Source organism: Eleutherodactylus coqui, chromosome 1, assembly GCF_035609145.1.
Source record: "Eleutherodactylus coqui strain aEleCoq1 chromosome 1, aEleCoq1.hap1, whole genome shotgun sequence".
NCBI lineage: Eukaryota > Metazoa > Chordata > Amphibia > Anura > Eleutherodactylidae > Eleutherodactylus > Eleutherodactylus coqui.
The window spans coordinates 324,167,374-324,188,654 of NC_089837.1; the positions used below are offsets into that span (position 1 = coordinate 324,167,374).

At 42.3% G+C, this 21,281-nt stretch overlaps 1 long non-coding RNA gene across 2 annotated transcripts in view; it reads left to right on the forward strand.

Moving 5' to 3' along the window:
- LOC136575449 (uncharacterized) overlaps positions 1-11,573 on the forward strand; it is a 37,145-nt gene extending 25,572 nt beyond the window's left edge. For both annotated transcript variants that reach the window (XR_010786298.1, XR_010786297.1), the window contains exons 2-3: positions 9,613-9,841; positions 11,286-11,573. This is a non-coding gene — a long non-coding RNA (uncharacterized lncRNA). The remainder of the gene's footprint in view (positions 1-9,612; positions 9,842-11,285) is intronic.
- The last annotated feature ends 9,708 nt before the right edge of the window (positions 11,574-21,281 follow it).

A 21,281-nucleotide genomic window follows, 5' to 3' on the forward strand; every position in this document is an offset into this window, starting at 1 on the left:
GCTGTACAATTAAATGAGAACAATCACTTATCCCCTCCTTCCCATTCTGTTCTCATGTCAATCATTTGATAGCAGGCAGTGGACAGCAAGCTAAGAGTTAGGCCGAATGCAGACGGACGGGTTGGATTCCGACTGCAGAGGGATGCGACCCTGTTCCCCTACAGTGACCTCCGGCTTACCTGTCCGGCGTCTTCATTCTGTGCTGCGGATGTTCCGGCTGGCGCACAGCTGCACATGTGCAGTGCAGAACCAGCGCGCAGCAATGATGCGGCTGTGCGAGCCTCGCACTAAAATGGGACATGCCACGATTTCCACCCCATGAGCGGAATATAACAGTTGATTTCCACTTGTGAGCATGGAAATGCATTTTTCAATGCATGTCCTATGGGCTGCATTTGCCAACAGCCGCCCGTGTGCATTAGGCCACTAGGAAAACGCCTAGTGGTCAGCGCTTTAGAGGGATGTTTCAGCACAAAAACATAATATTTAGTAAATAAAGTAAATAGCAGTTTTGCTAGTTATCACACTGGTTATCATATAAGCCCAAGTTGTTTGAAAAGTTAGTGACCATTTAAAAGAGTAGTTACCTTTCAGACAACTTATGCTCATCTACTAGCTTGCGTTAGTTTAATAATTTCTGTAATTTATTTGTATTCAAAATTTTGTTGCTTTATCATTGTAAATCTAGTCTGAGGCGGCTGCCACTAAGGGGTCTCCTTCCAGTCCAGCTTCTCTGCAACTCACTGTCTGTCTTGGGCTTCTATATTAACAGGGACATAGGGACATTTCCATAGCAACCGGGGGAGAAACTATCTTAACAGGGGCACTCCCATGCACTCAGATGCTGCAGGCTGACAGATTGGATGCAGATTGTTGTTCTGCTGGCATTCACTTATTTTTGCCTAGATCTGCAGACACTGTCATAATTATCTTAACAACCTCTGCCTCTCCTGCTGTAACAGTGTGTGTCTGTGTTTGTTGCAAACATTAAACAAACATTATAATGGGTTTATTAACCATTTGGCCAGATTGCCTCAAAATGCTTGATCATCCTGGGAAATCAAAAGAATGTGCATTCAGATACAGCCTCCCTGGTGATTGGACCAGAGACTGCGCAATGTTGTATGGGAAGTAAGGGCAAGGAAGTCAGGACAGGGAACAACTGTCAGAATACTAGGCTAGCTAAATGACCACTCCCTGAAAGTAAATTGCAAACAGCACAACAAAAAAATGGGGAAAATCACCTAAAAATCAAAACTTACAGACATGAAAAAAGATGCAAACGGCAGCAAATCAGAGGGCAAGGAGAGCTTGGTATATTTGATGAAAACTCAGGTGCTCTTTAAATTTCCTTCTTTTTGACCTGGGAAATAGATTTGCATGTATAAGCTTTCTATATTATTTCAGAAAGTGTCTTGTTCCTATCGTTTATCTCATGATTTGGTAGGATTTGAATTTTACACTTCTATATTCAGATGATTGTTGTGCTAATGTGTAAATTAAGAACTATTAAAGGCCATATGCATGAAAACGGAGATCTTTTTATAGTATTGCTTTTCATTATCAAGTGGCTGAAAAAATTAAGCTGATTTGTGGTGTGGATGCTGTCTATAAATGTGGCACAATTGCTAGCACTGTGGCTCGGGGTCCTAAGTTCAAATCCCTGCATGGACCTTGAAAGACTTCATCTAGATATTGCCCATGGTTGGATTTGTACATACAACCCCAGCACTCCAAGGCAGCATTGCCAGCAACTGAGCCACCACACTTGGCTGTTCCACTCTAGCTGGCAACAACAGGAGGATGTGTTGTTGGTGAATTTAAGAAAGGCCTGGGCGCAATTCTTGAGCATTACAATATTACATGTTATAATCACTATTTACTTCAGAAAGCTTGTTTATCCATAGGGTATTCCGTTTGTCAGACTTTAGAGTCAAGAAGGATTTTTTTCCCCTTATATAACGAAAAATGGCTTCTGCCTCATTGGACTTTTTGCCTTCCTATGGATCAACATTGCAGGGGTAAAAGGCTGAAGTGGATGAACATATACCCTTTTTTCAGCCTTGTTAGAGAGAGCATCTAGGAGGTGAATGAGGAGAATTATAAGGCCATCCATTCTCCTCTTGCTAAGATGCAAATAAGGGAGATGGAACAATACCTCTGCAGCACTACCTATTGGATGGCAGCATTCCTTCAAATCAATGCTTGACCCTTTATACAGGTCTGTAGAGCAATGATTGGGAATTGAAAGCCAAGCCAGAATCCATACACAGACAGCTGTTTCAGGGGTTTTGCCCCTCATCAGTGTGCAGTCGGATCCTGGCTTGGCTAGTGAGAGGCCTGTGACGTGGGTTGGGAGGGGTAACATCTTTCCAAACCCCGAAACAGCTGTCTCTGTATAGATGACAACACTGCTGAAACCTCTGTGAGGGAGGCCTTAGTATAAAAGATTCATCTTTATAGACTTGGTTTGTATTTCAGCCCACTAAATATGCAAGTAAATATATAGTTATATATCAGCCTACATAACTAATTTCCTAGACACTGAGCTACACCCTTCTGTAAATGTATTAACAGGAACAGAGACCTACTGCTATAGCAACATTGCTTGAATATGTAACTAACCCATTCTAAGTGTCCTACTGTAGATGGAGTAGACAATTTCCAAAATAAATTTTCCCCAGTGTTCACTTGTGACCAGCACCACAAAGAAAATCATTGCACCATGCCTGATATCCCCAGGTGCATATTGTGTATAGCTAAATTACTCTATATAACTGGTGCTTTAGATATTAATACTATGAACAGTCAAGCAAGAAAACATAGAATCATAGAATGGTAGAGTTGGAAGGGACCTCCAGGGTCATTGGGTCCAACCCCCTGCTCAGTGCAGGATTTATATATTTGTCTAGCCTTTGCTTGAACACTTCCATTGAAGGAGAACTCACCACCTCCCGTGGTAACCTGTTACACTCATTGATCACCCTCACTGTCAGAAAGTTTTTTCTAATATCTAATTTGTGCCTCCTCCCTTTCAGTTTCATCCCATTGCTTCTAGTCTTTCCTTGTGCAAATGAGAATAGGGCTGATCCCTCTGCAGTGTGACAGCCCTTCAGATATTTGTAGACAGCTATTAAGTCTCCTCTCAGCCTTCTTTTTTGCAAGCTAAACATGCCCAGATCCTTTAACCGTTCCTCATAGGACATAATTTGCAGACATCTTCAAAATCAATTGGCATTAAAATTCTGTATCTCGCCCACCTTAAATTTGGCACAGCATCCAAAACTTCAATCCCAGCTTTTTCTGCTACATCAATAGTATCAGCCAGTGGCACTGTAGCATCAGGTCACTGTTCCTATTAGTACATTTACAGAAGGATGTAGCTCAGTGCCAAGTAAAATAGTTGTGAAGGCTAGTATACAGAGACATAGCAGCTGTGATTTACAAATCAGGCATGCTACAGCTGCAGCCAGACTGCTAGGTGCTTGTCAGCCACACTAAGCTAACTGAGTAGCGCAGCCACTGCCATTCACTTTGAAAGGCAGTCCGTACTACGCAATTATCGTAGCATTGCTAAGCCACGACTTTATTATAGCTGTAACCTGCTAATGCAAGGTGCATTACCAATGTTACATCTGTAACTATATATTTACTGGCAGATTTTGTTGGATACATAGCGTTTATTGTGTGAAAGATAACCTTTTTTATGCATATCTATGCCCCAAAATAGCTTTTAATCTACACATTAGCACAGAAATTATCTGAATATAGAAATGTTTAAGATTTAAATCCTACCAAATCATGAAATAATATATATATAATAATATAATAATCTGGGCTGTAATATACAGCTAGGAATTTATGCATGTGAATCTATTTCCTAGGTCAAAAACAAGGAACTTTAAATGGCCACTAACTTTCAAACCACTTGTGGTTATATGATAGTCCGTGTGATAACTAGCAAAAGTGTTATTTATTTACTAAAAATTATGTTTTTGTGCTGAAAAATTCATCTAAATTGCTGGCCAATAGGGTCTCCCTTCCTCTTATCTTGCTGTCCACTGCCTGCTGTCATATGATTGACATGAGATGACAGGATGAGAAGGAGGTGATACGTCATTGCTCTCATTTAATTGTATAGCAAGCAGAGTAGAGGGAAGGAGGGATGGAGAGACTCACATAGATGTTGCTAATAGCAAGTCACTGTTACTTTGATTTAGCTACAGAAAAGATATCTGAACAACTCAGTCTGGCTGTAAGCTGTCATACATGATGATTTTATAGACATTTAGAGACCAGAATCTGCGGTTCTTTGTGTAGAGTCTATAGTACACACAGCATAACAGCAGCAGGGCTTCTCCCACCAGTCCTGCGAGGATTGAGAATCAGATAGATGGCCTGCAGAGATAGGAAATGGGAATAAAATGCAGGAATCAAGTCACCGAATGGCCATAAATAGTGTTATTCTTCATGCACACACGGCAGCTTTATCTGAAAAGTTATCTGAAATTTTAGGTACACTTTAAAGAGGAGATAGAGGGACTCAAGTCAAAAGTAGGGAGAGTCCCTCCATAAGATGGATACTTGGGTTATGTGGCAGTAACACCATGTATTGTACTTCTTCAAGGAGATGTCTTTTTTCTATGTCTGTCAGAGCTCCTGAATCTGGGGTAACTTCCAATATGAATTGTGGAACATTTGATTAGCTCACTCAGTACTCTTCTTTCAGGGTTATATAATGTATAGTTAATAAAATCAATGATGTAGCTTTGACAATAAATCAGATGCTTGCTCTTATTTTGCTATATTTGATGGCTATGGACAATATAACTGCAGCATTCTGTAGGGTGACCCCAGACACAGGGCATACATTGAGGAGCTGGGAGGGCAAGATGCTGGCTTGTCACGGCGGCACTTACCACGCTACCTCCTGGAGGGATGCATATAGCTTCGGCCAGGGCAGTGCTGGGCCTCTTCTGGACACCCCTAGGAGAGGGATGCCCAATAAACGATAAAATAGGGATAGTGGTTGTCACGGGTGATGCCACCATTCCGATACACACCGGAATGACCTTGGGTGGGAATAAATGTGCCGCAGACAGATATTGCGTACCTCAGGTCCCTGGGAATGGTCAGGGCCTGGAACAACTTTACTTAAACAAACTTCAGCAGTACAAAGCAAAGTAGACAATCTTCCACGTGCAGGCATTAGACAGACTTGTGTGAACAATTGAAGACATGTACCTCCACCCAGCGGTCCCAAATTTCAGGACGCTTGGGTGTGAACAATTGACAAAGAGTACCTCCACTTGGCAGTCCCAGACTTCAGGACGCTTGAGCGTGAACAATTGAAGAAGAGTACCTCTGCACTGGGCCTTGGGGAAAACTCCACTTACTTCTCTCTCAAGCTCTCTCTCCAATTGGGGCTCACTTCTCTCTTATTCTAGATCAGGCAGTCCAGATAACCTCTCCTCTTCTTCCATCCTTCCCTGCATGAAAGTTGAAGGTACCCTCATACAGCTGGCACTCTTGATCAGGAACCCAGAAAGCATGGACCTTTTCCCACTGTCAGACACTCACATTTATAGCCTCACTCATACCATGTGACAGGACATAACCTGATACATTTTCAGACAGTTCACAGGCTTTGCAGACACTTAACCCATCACGCGCTGCAGCTGTGCAATACACATAACAGAATGATTAAACAGATTTGCACACTGCGCCAACATAAGACATGACATGTATGACATTATGGAGGGGACCAGGAAAGCATGTACTGGGCCACTACATAACTGTATTCACATCCTTAGTTATACATACCCATCTTTTGGTAATTTTATTGTCCAAGTCTTTAGAAAGGAGACTGACCAAGGTAAAGAATCAGGAAGGGAATGTCTAATGCCCTGCTAATTAGTATATGTAGATCAACCCTTTAAGGGTGAGTGTAGGTTACATGATATATTCAGTGGTCTTTTGACATTAGCATTCTTTTGTTAAGACTTGTGTCAGCATTACCTTTTGGCCTGTCACTGTGCTCTGCCTGCAGCTCAGAACATGCCAGACATCTTTGAACTATTGGCCACCTGTTGTGCATCTTAATTTGGAAAGGTGAAAAAGTTTTAAGAAATACACTGAACACCATAGAACTAAATATTTCACCACCTGAATGTATATTTAAAAAGTTCACCTTTGTTTCCAATACACACAAGAATATCTGGAAATCCTGCGATCTACTTAGGTCATTAGTCGAGAGGAATACGAGTAATATGGGGACCAGATCAACAGAGTCGTCTCGGAGTGCTGGGTGTGGCAGGCAGGCATTTCTGTTCCTTAAATGTTAAATGGTTTCATACAAACAAGTGGTATCCTCAATAACCTTGAGCGTATATGTAATTTTTGTATATGTAATTCCCTCAGAATTATAGTCATATAGTAACCTCAACACTTAATGTTTTGGCCAAGGTCTAAGGCAGCCCACCTTAAAACAGACGCGCCATCATTTTGCTCAAGGAGTGGAGCATACCATGATCATCATTCTTTAAGCTGTTTGAAATGTTATTGATTGCACTGCCCCCTTGAAGGAACCTGTTTTTTTTCTTTTTTAAATTAAAATCCTCAAAGAATTAATAAAATAAAAAGTTCACCTTTGTTATCAAGTACAATGTTTCAAGTTTTTATAAGTTTTTTTTTGAGTGAGTGTCATATACAAAATAGTTTATAGGCTTTCTGGCAAGATATTCAGTGAGAATGTTGTTATGAAATTCATGGAGAAGATGGCCACAGGTTGACTATGTCAAGCAAGAACAGGGACAGATTTTGAGACTCCTAGTTAATAGTCTGTGGGAATGTAGATATTTTAGTATGTATGTTTTTACATGGTGACTCCGTTTTTCCTTTTATTCTCATCCTTCTTTGGACTGTCTTCGACAAATGAAGGCTGCCGAAGAAACAATGTAGTATTGCAAACTGGTCACAGTTCCTGTTTGCGCTACGATGGACATTTCTTTCAGCTATCTAGTGAATCTTTATTCTTTTTGACTTTCTTTAGAAAGTTCTTGCATTGTCCATCTTCTGCAAATATACCAGTCCTGCCCACTGTAGGAATGCACTGTGTCTTTCTACTCACAGCAGACATTGGAAAGCTAAAGAAAACAGTACATTTTAAGCTAAAGCATAAGTTGGTAGAAATAACAAAATTGTGTGCACACTAATCAGCAGATCATTTGTTTTCTTTCTTTCTAGCCATGCTGGTTTCAAGCAATCATACAACTGCGCTGAGTCCTGCTTCTCATTCCCATGATGCATCTAATAAAAAAAATGCAACTGTTTTATCATTAGACTTTAAGGAACTCAAAGCTTTCTTGCCTTATTGCAAAACACAGTGCAAAGCTATGAGTCTTATAATCACCTAGAATTCTGACATAACATGCTATAACATAGATTCATATATCCATTTTATTATATGAAAGGTCAGAGGAAGCAGGAGCAGTACTGGATCTACTCCCATTACGGACATGAAATGCAACCACAATATGCTTGTCTAAAACTAGCCTTGAAAACTCCTAACTGCAATATCACTTTAGTTTAATTAGTCCAACAAATATTTGACCTATTCCTTTGTTTTTTAAATCTATATTACTAAACTAGATGTGTCATGACTAGTGTTGAGCAATTATTAAAATATTCGGGTCGGGAGTGCCTAACCCGATTTTCAAATGTTAATCGGAAATCAGAATGGTCAATGCCAACTCCCATTAAAATCAATGAGTAAAAATTGGCCTCACTAAATTGAGATGTGTGGGTTTTTCTACAAGTGTAGCTCAGGAGTTAGCACTGTTGTCTTTAAATACTAAGGACCTAGGTTCAAATCTTATCATGGGTAACATTAGCATGGACATTTGAAAACTCTACCCAGATATTGCCCTGCAAAGCAGCAGTTCTAACAACTGAGCCACCACACCTGTCTTTTCCGCTTCAGAGGAGGAGAGAAACAGGAATAATAAATATAAAAACAACATCCGGATGTTGCACTTGGACCGATTAGAACCTAAAACTCAAGCACTACGAGGCAGCAATGCTCACACTTGAGCCACCACACCTCTTTTTGTCTCCCTATTCCAGACGAGGAGAAGATGGAGAAGCACAAGAATTATAAAAACAAAGAGAGCTTCAGCATTGCAAGGTAACAGTGCTTGCCACTGAGCGACCAAGCTTCTTACTTCTTCCTCCTCTTGCTTCTTCTTCTCCAGAGTGGGAGAAGGAGAATATGATTGTCTTGTTCTCCGTCTTCCCTTTCTCCTCCTCCTTCTACATTTCCTTCTCCTCCTCCTTGTACTTCTTCTTCTCCTTAGCTTTCTTCCTCTTCTCTTTCTCCACTGGAGGAGAAGGAAGTAAAATAAGAAAGAAGGAAGAACAAGCACGGTGGCTCCGTTATTAGCACTGGTGTGTTGCAATGCTGGGGTCCAAGGGCAACATCGGCATGACCTGTGTATGTTCTCTCTATGTCTCCTTAAAAAAATATCATGCATGGTGGCCCAGTTTTGTAGCACTGCTGAAGTTTTAGGTTAAAATCTGTCAAAGGGCAACATCTGGATAGTGTTCTTATGTTCTTTTTCTGTTTATTCTTCCTGTTTTTCTCCTCCACTGGATCAGATAGGACAGATGTAGTGGCTCAGTTTTTAATAGTCCTGTCTTGCAGTTGTGGAGTTGTAAGTTCAATTTTGCCCAAGAACAAGATCTGGATATGATTTTTATGTTTTCTCTGTGTTTATTCTTGTTGTTCTTCCCTTCCTCTGGAACAGAACAGACAAGTGTGTGGGTTGAGTTGTAGGAGTTGTAGATTTAAATCTGAGCAAAGCAACATCTGCATAACATTTTTATGTTCTCTTCATGTTCTTGTTATTCTTCCTATCCTCTAGAGAAAAACAGACAAGTGTGGTGGCTCAGTTGTTAGCACTGCTGCTGTGCAGTACACGGGTTTAAAATTCAAATCTGGCCAAGGGCAACATCTGGCTCTATTTGTGTGAATTCTTGTGGTTCTTCCCCTCATCTATAGCATCATAGATGAGTTTGGTGGCTCAGGTGTTAGCACTGCTTCTTTGCCGTGTTGGAATTGTAGATTCAAATCTGTCCAAGTGCGACATCTGGAGTTTTTAATGTTCTCTTTGTGTTTATTTCTGTTGTTCTTCTCTTCTAGAGGACAGGTGTGGTGGTTCAATTCTTAGCACTGCTATTTTGCTGCTATTGTAATCACAGCTCCCATTGAATTCAATAGCAGCTGTGCCTGCAATACCAACCCAAGCTACTGCATGGTCAGTGCTTCCTGCTTCCTCAGATGGCAATAGCAATAGCAGCATGGTTGAATCAACTGATCAACAGAGATCCAAGTGACAGATCCTTGCCAATGATCTACTGCTGAACAGTTAGTTATCAATAGCAAAAGTTAAAAATATCCAGGAATACTCTTTTAATTTTCATGGGCTGGTCAGGAAGGGGTTGAAGTCAATTTGCCACCAGACTTTTAATAACCTAGGAAGTTTCCCAAGTAAGCCTAAGAAGCAGGGAAATGTAGACACTGACATGCCAAAAAAACCCTCACTGTTGTTTCAGGGAGCATATTGGCACCGGCAGCTCCAGGTCTTCCCTGTGACGTGACACTTACAGCCTGCAGCAGCCTGCTAACAGGACATCACAGATTGCTGCAGCCAATCACACTGGAGTTCATAGTGTATGTTGCGATGTTTGGCTCATTTCCTAGCAAGGAAGGAATGAGGAAGCAGGTGACAACACAAAATTTCCCCACATCTGTGCATGTCACCTTTCAGTTTACCTGTTAAAGGTGTGTCAATAACACTTTCTTTCACCGAATTTCCTCAAAATAAATAGTACATTAGTGATAAAAGAAATGCTAAAATACACTGCCCCATGATTAAGGCCCCCTGTCCACGGGTGAGGTGGAATATTGCTAGCGATATTCTGCCGCCAGGGAGGAGGGGAGAGAACTGACACATAGCATGCTGCGATTTGAGTCCCACGAGCGGAGAATCGCTATGATTCTCCGCTCGTGGACAGGGGGCTGTGCTTTCCATAGAAATGCTATGGAAAGTGTGCACTGCGTTACTTGCGTCCGGATTATCGTCACGAGTAACGCAATGCACTATCACCCGTGGACAGGAGCCCCAAAAGAGAATTTCAGCATTGTTCAGCTTTCTTGCCTATTTCCTGTACCAATATGGTTTTCAAATGAAGGCCTGAGAGAAGTGTAACTGGTTGCTATGACTGCGTTGTATGACAATGACATATAAAACACTGTAGCTGTCAGGGTCCTTTCACATGGGACGGAATTCTGCCGCAGGATGCAAACAAATCCGCAGCTGCAGAATTTCACACCAAAATCTGCAGGTTGAATTGTGGATTTTGATGCAGACTTGCAGGCAGGTTTTAAGCTATTTTCAATTTTGCATCAAAATCTGCAGGTAGCCTGAGAATTTTGGTGCGAAACATCCCTAAGGGCTTATTCACATGGCCATTGGCGTCTTAACATAAAAATGCGTTAACAGTCGCACAAAGCTAACGCTTGTGCGTCCGTTCAGATGGCCCGAGCCCGGTGCATATAGACCGAGCCCACAATGCCTTCCCTCCCCCTCGCTGACTTTCTGCCTCTCTCCTCCCCTCTGGCTGTTTTACAATGGGAGGGGGCGGGAAGGGGCCGGAGATAAGCTCCTGCCCCTTGTCCACAGCTAGCAATGGGACAAGCGGAGCTTATTTACGCCCCCTCCCATTGCAAACAGCCGGAGGGGAGGAGAGAGGAGGAGAGAAGGGGAGTCAGATTGACTTATTCTGGCCGGGAAGATAGTTCAAGGACTATCTTTCCTGCCCGCCATAAAAGTGCTCGCCGTTATATTTGCTGGCCGGGTGCTTTTACGCTGCGGCAATACGCCTGTGTGATCTGATGCATTGGAATCCAATGCATCAGATGGTAGCGTACATTGACCGGCCGTGAAAACAGCGGCCAATATACGCTCGTGTGAAAGAACCCTTAGGAGTAGATTATTCCTAGGAAATAATGTGTCTTATAGGATTCAGTTGCTCATCTAACACTAAATTGATACTCCACATTCTGCAAAGAATTGAAAAAGCTGCTTGCTAGCCAGCATATAGTTTCCTCTCTGAGGTTACATTATTCCATTATTTCTATAAGCAACTTTTTAGTTCCATATATGGCTTGTGTGTGACCTTGTCAAAACTTGATAACATATATTTTCTTTCCTTTTATTTTTTAGCATTTCCAACCACTTCGACTGACTGTTTAGCAATATTGTAGCTTTCTTTCATGGTAGATGCAGCACTGGCACCCTGTACCAGCCCATGCCTATCACACAGGACTCCACCAAGTGAGCATTGTTTATAACTCTACATTGCCAGTTACAGGCGTCTTCTAGCTCGTGGTCCTATTATGTTGTTCACAGGATCATTAAATGTTCTGTACATTTTCCATAATAAATGAGAAATTAAAGTATACCCAATACCTACAGTATATACCATGATGTTATTAGTTATGTGAGGTTAAATAGACCTCAATAATGGATATACTTAATCCATATTTGCTATCATTAAATACGTATTTAATAAATATAATTAAAGAGTCGCCTTTCTTTGAGTAGTGATCTTGTGCATGCTAGGAATGTGCAGTGTATGGTGACTTTAAGACTGCAGGGGATGTTGAAATCTTTCCCAATGGCTGTTTGGTTAGTCACTGAAATGACAGCTTTAAATCTCAGTAACTACCAGGATGGAAACAGGTGTCTGCATTCTGCATGCTCATCGCTCAGCCTCGGCTTCTACATTTGTCTTCATCTGCAGCGCCTGTAGCATTCTGAATAGTTTGTTGCTGGACATTTTACATTTTGGTTCTCTACAGGTGAATAATAATATATGTGGGACTCTAATTATATAGGCTAAACAATAATACATTTGGGAGCACTCCGCTTCCTGAATGACATCACATTAGACACATCCCTCAGCTTTTTGCTATAAAAAGGACAATAAAATAGATATAATTTATGTAATACACTACCAGGCTCTGTTCACACCATATCAAGGCTTTCATTACCACCACAGCCATGACGGTTTTAATCCTGACTGAGCCATTAACCTACAATGGAGGAAAGACTGGTGCAACAAACTACACTATTCTGTCTGTCAAAAAAAAAAAACTAGAAACTGTGTAGAATGAACAATAATGTAGATGTCAACAGAACTTATAATCCTGGAATACCATTTTTCCCATCTAAATACCTTATTTATGTATTCGCATTCAACCAGGACACTGGCAAGATGCTGAATTCAAATTTCTCATGGTAGAACTTGTGTCGAGGGTTGAATTTTTTTTTCAGCACAAAACCTAACAAAGATTGATTTCAGTGTGTTTGTTCTCATGAACGTGTTTCTCGCTCACAAATCCCGCGTGCGAGAGAAGATAGATATTTTTCTTACATGTAATTTTTATACATGCAAGAAAAGATAGGTCCTGCCCTATCTTTTTGCTTTTTTTTTTTTTGCACTCACAATAGCGCTAGGTTGGAATAGTAATGAAGGCTTAGAACTTGTTCATGCCCAAATATGCTTTGTTGCAGCGAGTGTATTTGAGTATAAATTCACCTGTTAACCCTTTGCAATCCAATTTTGGATTCAGGGTTTCCTAGGGGGCTTTCTTTTTCTGCCATTATACAATGGCGCCATCTGCTGGCTAGAGCCAGTGCTGCGGTATGGGACATGCTTGAGAGGCCCCCAATAACAGGGCGGCCAGTAATCTACAGTACCAGACCTCTTCCGACATTGGAGCTGTACAGCCTTCAATCAGAATGTCTTTAGATGTCAGACAGTGGATTGGAAAGGGTTAAAGGGCTTCTTCATATGGCCGTATTTTTGCCATGTTTTGCAACCATGAAAATCATGGCCCCAAACAAAAGGATACAAAACTATTCATTTCAATGGTATCGTTTTCGCTAGCGGGATTTTTGCAGGTTAATATGACGCACAAGAAAAGATAGGACTTGCCCTATCTTCCTGCTTTTTTTTTTTTTTTTTCACCGGTGCGCAATAGCACAAAATTTGACCGGTTAGAAAAAAGAGAATTTTACCTGGTTCATGCGCTAATACACACTGTAGCGGCAAGCGTATTTGCACATGCGCCAGTCTATTTTGACATGTGCCAAGGATCTTACACTACAATTGCACACAATGCATCTGCTTTGAACCATACTATAGACTTGCTACATAGATAAAATCTGTAAAGGTCTAATCAAACGGTGCAGTAAGGCTACATTCAAGCGAGAAACTCTTCTTTTGAATGGAGTCATATACATGAGCGATGCTGTAAGGTTAAAAAAAAAAAATCGCTGCATGTCTTATTTTTTTGCATTCCTTGGAACGCATTGCCCATTGTTTTCAATGGGACAGTCAAAGACATTGCATGCTGTGCAATGTGTTACTACTCATTAAAATCATTGTGAAACACTTGCAATTCCCAGATACACGTGAAACAAGCGCCAGAGGATTGCAATTTCCCAGAAGTAATGTGGGACATATTTGTTGGTAAAACGCATATTGACAAGCGCAATATTGTGCTGAGTTTCTTAGCCCGATATCGCGCTCGCCCATGTGAATGTAGCCTTAGGCATGATGTCCACGGGCGGGTCGGGTTCCTTGGGCGGAAGCCCCGCCGCGGGAAACCAACCCTCTCCGCAGCATGAGGACATTACTTACCAGTCCGGATGCATGCGGGTCATCCATCTTCTCCTCCATGCATGTGGGCAGGTGTGCCTGGCACATGAGTGTGCCCGCCAGACGGCACGCCCCCTGCACATGTGCAATAGAGATTTAAAAAAAAAAAAAATCTCTTGCTTTCCCATGAGATCCGTGGAACAGCCGGAGTGACAGCTCCAGGTGTGCCACAGATTGGATGGCTTCTATTGACTTCAATGGTAGCTGTCCCTGAGGGATCCGCGGCAAAATGGAGCATGCTACGACTTGTCTTCTGGACCAGAAGGTCTGCAAAACAAATCTGCATGCTTTAACTAAGCTGCGGACGCCCATGATTTTCTATGGACGGCTTGAACTCCGGATCATCCACGCGGGTACCCCACGCGGATCCCAGAATTCAAACCCACCAATGGAAATGTGCCCTTAAGGTGCAGTTCTTGATGCACAATTCTCAGCCATACGGCAAAAAGCTCATCCTATTTACTGCAAATTACCACGATTTTTATAATTGTAATGAGCTTCAGTGTGCTAGTTGTGAAATTGTGTCAACTCACAGTAACACGATTTACAGCTAAAAACAACACCTCAACTGCACTGTCTGAATAGACCTTAGTACAGTATTCTGGCCTTTAAACTCAGATCAAGTTCATGCAAGCCTTCAAGCATACAACAATTATGAAAGAGTAGCTGCACTTTCAGAAAACTTTTTACAAGTCATAGAGACATGTGAGAAGTATGAACCAATGGGGGACCCGCTGATGAGACCCTTGCTGATCGTTAGAATGAGGGGGCTGCAGCACTGTGCCCCCTTGGCTGTGTTCGTTAGTTTTCGGCTGCTTCTGGCCACAGAAGGCAGCCTCATACAGGTGGATAGAAGGTCTCCCACTGATCAATACTTTTGACATTTGTCTATGACATGTCAGAAGTTTTCTGAAAGTGCAAATACTTATAAAGTAGTTAAAGAGACTCTTCCAAAACTGAGATGTTAGTGAACCATCCTCAGGACAGGTCATCAAAATTAGATTGGTGGGAGTATGCTAGTTGGGACCCCCACTGAGCCGCTGATTAAAGTGGCCGTAGCGCTCCAGTCCGTGCTGCTCTCATGGCGTGTGACCAATAAACGTGATATCACTAGCCTGAGAAGAGGCTGCGGCGTTCATGCACACAGCTGATAAACAGGAATAATGAATGGCAGTCCCCCACCAATCTGATATTCTGAGCAGCCAGGGGCCCTAAGAGTGACCAGAGGCCAACATTAAAGGTCTGTGCAGATGAAAAAAAGGCTTACAGTAGTACCTGCTACAACAGGCAAAGAAGTGGTCACTGTAAATGGAGGAGCAGCTAGACTACCGGAACCCTGAACTAACACTGAGGTCATAGTGTTGAAGTTGGAGCGCTGCTAGACCATCAGCATGGAAGCCGGGGCAAGAGACCGAGTGCTGAGCAGAAGGCCTGTAAATGTAAAGTGGAATGCCGGATGTCGCAAAGAATGTATAGTTAGTGTAGTTTTAACACCAGTATACTGATACATAATGTTATATGTAACAACATTTAAGTATACAAACCCTCCTATGGAGTGATAATGTACATACAGTACTATTGATGTCTTAGTACACTTAGTATTGTTGCTCCATGAACTACCTCTTCTGTAGTCTGTCCCCACCGTGCCGTTTCTAACCAACTGTTACAGTAATAAGGTGGACCTGTCATGTCCTCATGTCAATGGGCTGCTTGGATAGCATTGCAGCTGTAGCCCCGTTGACTCTATCACTGCCCTTCTTTACCTTATACTTATCCCCAGTAACCAGTATGGACTCCCAATCATAGGCGTAGCGTCAGGGGGTGCTGGGGTCGCCATGGCGACCCGGCCCATGAGCTCAAGGGGCCCCGGAGCCGCCCTCCGACATACCCCTATGCACATTCAGTGCATTAATGGCTGACCGTTCTTTCCCCCGCATGATGCGGCAGTCAGAACAGCCAGCCTGAGAGGAAAAGCAGGGAGGTACTTACATGGGCCGGCAGGGGAAGAGGGAGGAGGTCACATGGGACGGCAGGGGAGGAAGTCACATGGGACGGCAGGGGACAGGGATCATGTGCTGCCCCCCCTGCTTCCTGCTGAACGGGGAAGCTTCTGAGTTTACCTCTCCTGCTGCTGCTGTCACATGGAGAAGTGGACCGAGCCCTGGGGTAAGTGTATATCTGTGTGTGTGTACATCTGTGTATGTGTGTGTACATCTGTGTGTGTGTGTACATCTGTGTGTGTGTGTACATCTGTGTGTGTGTGTGTACATCTGTGTGTGTGTGTATACATCTGTGTGTGTACATGTGTGTGTGTACATGTGTGTGTGTGTACATCTGTGTGTGTGTGTGTACATCTGTGTGTGTGTGTGTGTATATCTGTGTGTATATTTGTGTGTGCATATCTGTGTGTGTGTATATCTGTGTGTGTGTGTGTATATCTGTGTGTGTGTGTGTGTGTGTATCTGTGTGTGTGTGTATATATCTGTGTGTGTGTGTATATCTGTGTGTATATCTGTGTGTGTATATCTGTGTGTGTGTATATGTGTGTGTGTGTGTATATGTGTGTGTGTGTGTGTATATCTGTGTGTGTGTGTGTGTATATCTGTGTGTGTGTGTGTGTGTGTATCTCTCTCCCTCTCCTTCTCCCTGGATTTTCTGTATTTATTTGCACCCTTTACACGCAATTAAAAACCGCATCAAAACCGCATGCGGTTATTAATAGTGTCTGCAGCTCCTTTAGGGTGACTGCCCACTACATTTTTTTTTCACGGCGAAATTTACAGCGTTTTTTTTTTTTCTGTAGGGGTCTATGGGACTTGTAATGCTAAAATAACGATCGCGCAAAATCGCAATTTACCGCGAAATCGTGATTTTGTGCGATCGTGATTTTAACATTACAAGTCCCATAGACCCCTGCAGAGAAAAAAAACGCTGCAAATTTCGTCGTGAAAAAAACCTGTAGTGGGCAGTCACCCTAATACCGTACGCGGTCTTTAAATACTGCATGCAGGTTTTTTATGTGTCTTAATTGTGGTTCTAAAGTGCAACATAAACATGACCCCCTGAGGCCGCTCTGACACGTGTTCAGAAAACGCAGCTCAAAATTGTGGCATTTTTACCGTAATTTCGAGCAGCGTTTTTGAACCCCATCATTGTGATGGGTGATAAGATGTGTTAAAAACCACAAAAATGCAGGAACAGAACTGACAGCTCTCGAAAATCACAGTGTTAGAAACACCGCGTTCGAGCACAAATTTGAGTAACCTCATCGAAATCTATGGGAGTGTTGTACCGCGGTTAGTACGGCACTCGGGGCGCTGTGCTAATAGCGGTAAAAAGAGGTGTGTGTGAGAGCGGCCTACAGGGCTACAAACAAAGCTTTATGTAGTGCAGGAAATGTGTCATGTTTGGAAAGATTACGCCAAGGGGCAGATCATGTATGCAGCACGATCTAGGTATGGGTACGGGGGCGTGTGGGGTGGAGGTCCGGGGTGGGGGGGCCCCGAGCTGAACTTTTGCACCCGGGCCCCTGAGCCTTTAGGTACGCCCCTGCTCCCAATGCTGTGAATTTGTCAAGTGGGTGGTCTCTTCCGCTCTATGTCAATAGCTTATATTAGATTCATTCCACCAATGATGTCATCCATTGACATTGGGCAGAGACCACCCACTTGGGGTTCTCCTTACATTAAAGGGGCCACAGCATGCTCTCACTGTAATTTTCTAATACAGTTCTTGCAAGCACTGAAATCTTAGGATCTGAGACTTGTGAAAAAAATGTCCTTATTTCAAAAGACCTATATTTACAATGTGATAAATCAGTCTACATGAATTTATTTTTTTAGGAACAAAAGTTAAATATTAATCCTGATAGGCAGTGCACAAATGAAAGCAAGCATTCCACTGCCATTATCTCTGACTCTACGGTGTAGAACTGTCTATAATTAAATCATATTGTCATATATTATGAGACAGTAATCTGCCACAAGATTCTCTATCAAGAGGATTAAGTATTGACAGACTGGAATAGTAGTTTTAAAACAATAGACGTGTTACAGTAAAGTATAGTTCCCAGATACAGGTTCAGTCTTATTTTTTTCAATAGCGATAAACTATGTCAAATGTGTCCCTTACTTGCCCCCACTTAAAAAAATGTAGCTTGCATTTTCCGCATAATGGGAGATTACAGATGATAATCATCCTATGTATGCTGCTACCTTTGAGACCATGCCTACATTTTCAACTATTTTTTATTCATTGTCCATTGCCTCTAAAAGTAAAAATGAGCAAATAATTTGATATCCTTTTGGTCTACAGACCTATATATCTCCATGAATGAATACTAAGCCAAATCCTTGTTTAGTCCGATCTTAGCCCATACTACCTTCCATCTGTCCCTCCGTCTTGCTAGCTTACAATTAGTAGGTTCTACAGTTATTTACTCATCCCCAATCATTAACAATGATACTTACTGAAACTAGGTATTACCCAATCAGATCAAGTCAATTTTTTTTAATTTTTCATACTTGTCCCATTAAGGTTAGCTGCAGCACAGCTAATTCACTAAACAACAGTCATGAACGGATGTAAATTGATGAAATCCTACATAAAGATGTTTTAGACTGTAGAATAATTTACACGATTTAGCTTTTTCGAAAAGGCTTCCATCCTCATCCCTACCCCCGAACTCCAGCCTCAATACCATTCCTATTCTCCCCTTGTGATCCATGGCATTCCCCACAAGATATTATTACTGCTACTCCCATTTTTAGTTGCAGTCAAAATTCTCAACCCCCACTGCAAATTAGATTTGCCACATTTACAAATTTCCAGCTATTTCAAAAAATGTAAATAGCTCATTTGCATATATGTTGTCTCAAGCACACCTGATGCAACTAATCAAGCGTTTGTTGACTGTGACATTTCATTGTGTATATGAAGTATGGCTAAAGGCCCATTTACACAGGATGAATGTCAGGCAAACGATGCCCGACACTCGTTCCCATACTGCTGCACAAGTATCGCTGGCTCGCTCAGCGGGGGGCCAGGGTGGCTGGAGGAGATTTTACTCCTCACTCTCCCCCGCCCCTCTCCATTCACTTAACACAGTGGTCGTTCAGTACTTTCCCCTCTTGTGTCAGTAAGTATATTATTATTCACATGCAGTGCGGCTTTTAAACGCCGGGGGAGCCCAGGGTTGCAGTACGAATGTGGTTCACTTTGAAGTACAGTGCAGCCCGCCGTACTATTATGGCGTCTTTAATAGGTTGCTAGTCTGCATGGTGTACTACATATATCAGAATGGTCCGACACTTTGTATCTACACTGTGCAGGACAATACACTAAGCAGCCACCCCCCTCTATTTAAGAAGCTGTGTAAGTGGCTGTCTCATCGGTGTCCTCCACAGCTGTGAGTTGGCCCCCTTATTTGGCAGTTTTGGTGGCTTGCATGTTGAGGTGGTGCACAGGTTTGCCCTCCTGTGTTAGCAAGTATATGGCCGCTTGCAAACGGCCGGGTCGGATCCCACTGCGGGAATTCTCACAGCGGGATCCGACCCGTGCCTCTTAAGTGACCAGTGCGACTCACCTGCTCCTGCGTCTCCTCCGCTCTTCTATGTGCCGGATGCCGCCCATCCGGTACATGCACAAAGCGGAGCAAGCGCATCACTAGTGACGTTTCTGTGAGACCCGCACAGAAAAAGAACATGCCGCGATTTTTTTTCAGCACGTGTTTTCACACGGACAAATCGCAGCTGTGCGCATACAAATGCATTATGTAATACAATCCTATGGCAGCAGGCACGGGCGAAAATTCAGCGACAGGATTTCCAGCTGAATTTTCGCCCGTCTGCAGGAGGCCTATGGCCATTTTCAGTGAATGTTTGTTTTTTCATTTTCCCCTTCTGTGATACAATTATTAATGCAAAAACTTTTTAAACCCATAACATTGTGCTCCCCACTCCTACACCTGTGGCAAGGTGATTCTGCGGGTGGTCACCTACCCTTTCCTATCCCTTGTACCAGTCCTAAGGGGACCTGTGGGTTTTCTCGCTCCTCCCACTTCCTTCTTTCTCTCTTTCCTCTATACGTCTATAGATTGGTTAGTATAGAACTTGGAGATGTCTATACCGCTTCCCAGGATTCAACTCTATTTAACTGGTATGCAGTGTATTGCAAAGTTGCCATCTTTATGCTTAATGCACTTGCATGTGCAAATACAGTGGCTTAAAGACCAGTACCTTTGAAATACCATTGCAATGTACTTTGTAAATATAGGAGCTGCACAGTCATGGAGGACTTTACAGCAGCAGATCAACTTATAGCTCATTCTCCATGACAGATTTGTTTTGAGCAGAACCCTCTTTCTCTTGTTTCTCTAATTGATTTATATGTGGTGGTTGATTTAGTGCCAATGCTATGCAGGTCTTAACCTGCCAGATTTAGTATTTCATATGATAAGTACATGAATATTGGCAGGCCTGAGAAAATAGTAACTACAAAAACATTGTCCTATTAATAATAAGAGAAACCTCCAGATATGCATATTCAGGTACCCATGACCATAACCACGCCAATGCACTAAATACTGTAGTGAGCTCCTAACTTGCTGAGAGTCCACTATGTGACTTATGTCAAAATGAAAATTTCCATCAACCAGAACCGGGGCTGATGGAGGTGAACTATTTCCTGAATCAAAAAACCTTTTTAAAAGAGATTTATAAAACACATTTGTTATTCTCATAGAACTGGGAATCTCCAAACGAAAAGACATAGGAATAATTTTTTTCAATGATTTTGAAAGGACCAATAAACCATAGACTAACTTAAAAGACTTGTTTGATTTTTATGTTCTTAGTTGACAACCACATCAAGTCTCCCACCAAGACACCAAAAATTGGAAAACAAACATACGCAGTACCTAGCTCTGAGATGCATCGGTAGCTAAGAGATCCAGAAACAAGCTCTGACTGCTAGCCCAGCCAGTGAGAGACTGAAAAATCAACAGCAATTCAGCCCAGTATCAGGCCAAGCTAAATAGCCCTGATAATTACGTACAAGTGCGACCAGGCATGTCACACCTAATACCACACCCACCGGATCCAGAAGATGTAGAAACATATCCAAAATCTGCACCAGACTATCAACAAGCCAGCAATCTCAGAACTGCTGCAACAGTATGTTTCTGAACACAGGACAAACAGGAGTATCCATTTTGAGGTGCAAGTCTTCATTCATATGTGATATGTGTGCTGTACAATGACACAATTACCAAAAAATGAAAATCATAATTTTTTTCCCTTCTGCTTTGCTTAGATTCATTCAAAAACGGTGGGGTAAAAATACACAGTACACCTCTAGATGAATTTGTTAAGGAGTCTAGTTTTCAAAATGGTCATTTGTGGGGGTTCTCTATTGCTTTGGCCGCTCAAGGGCTCTACAAGTGTGCTATGGGGCTTGAAACACCTTCAAGCAAAATTTCTGTTCTGAGAGCTACT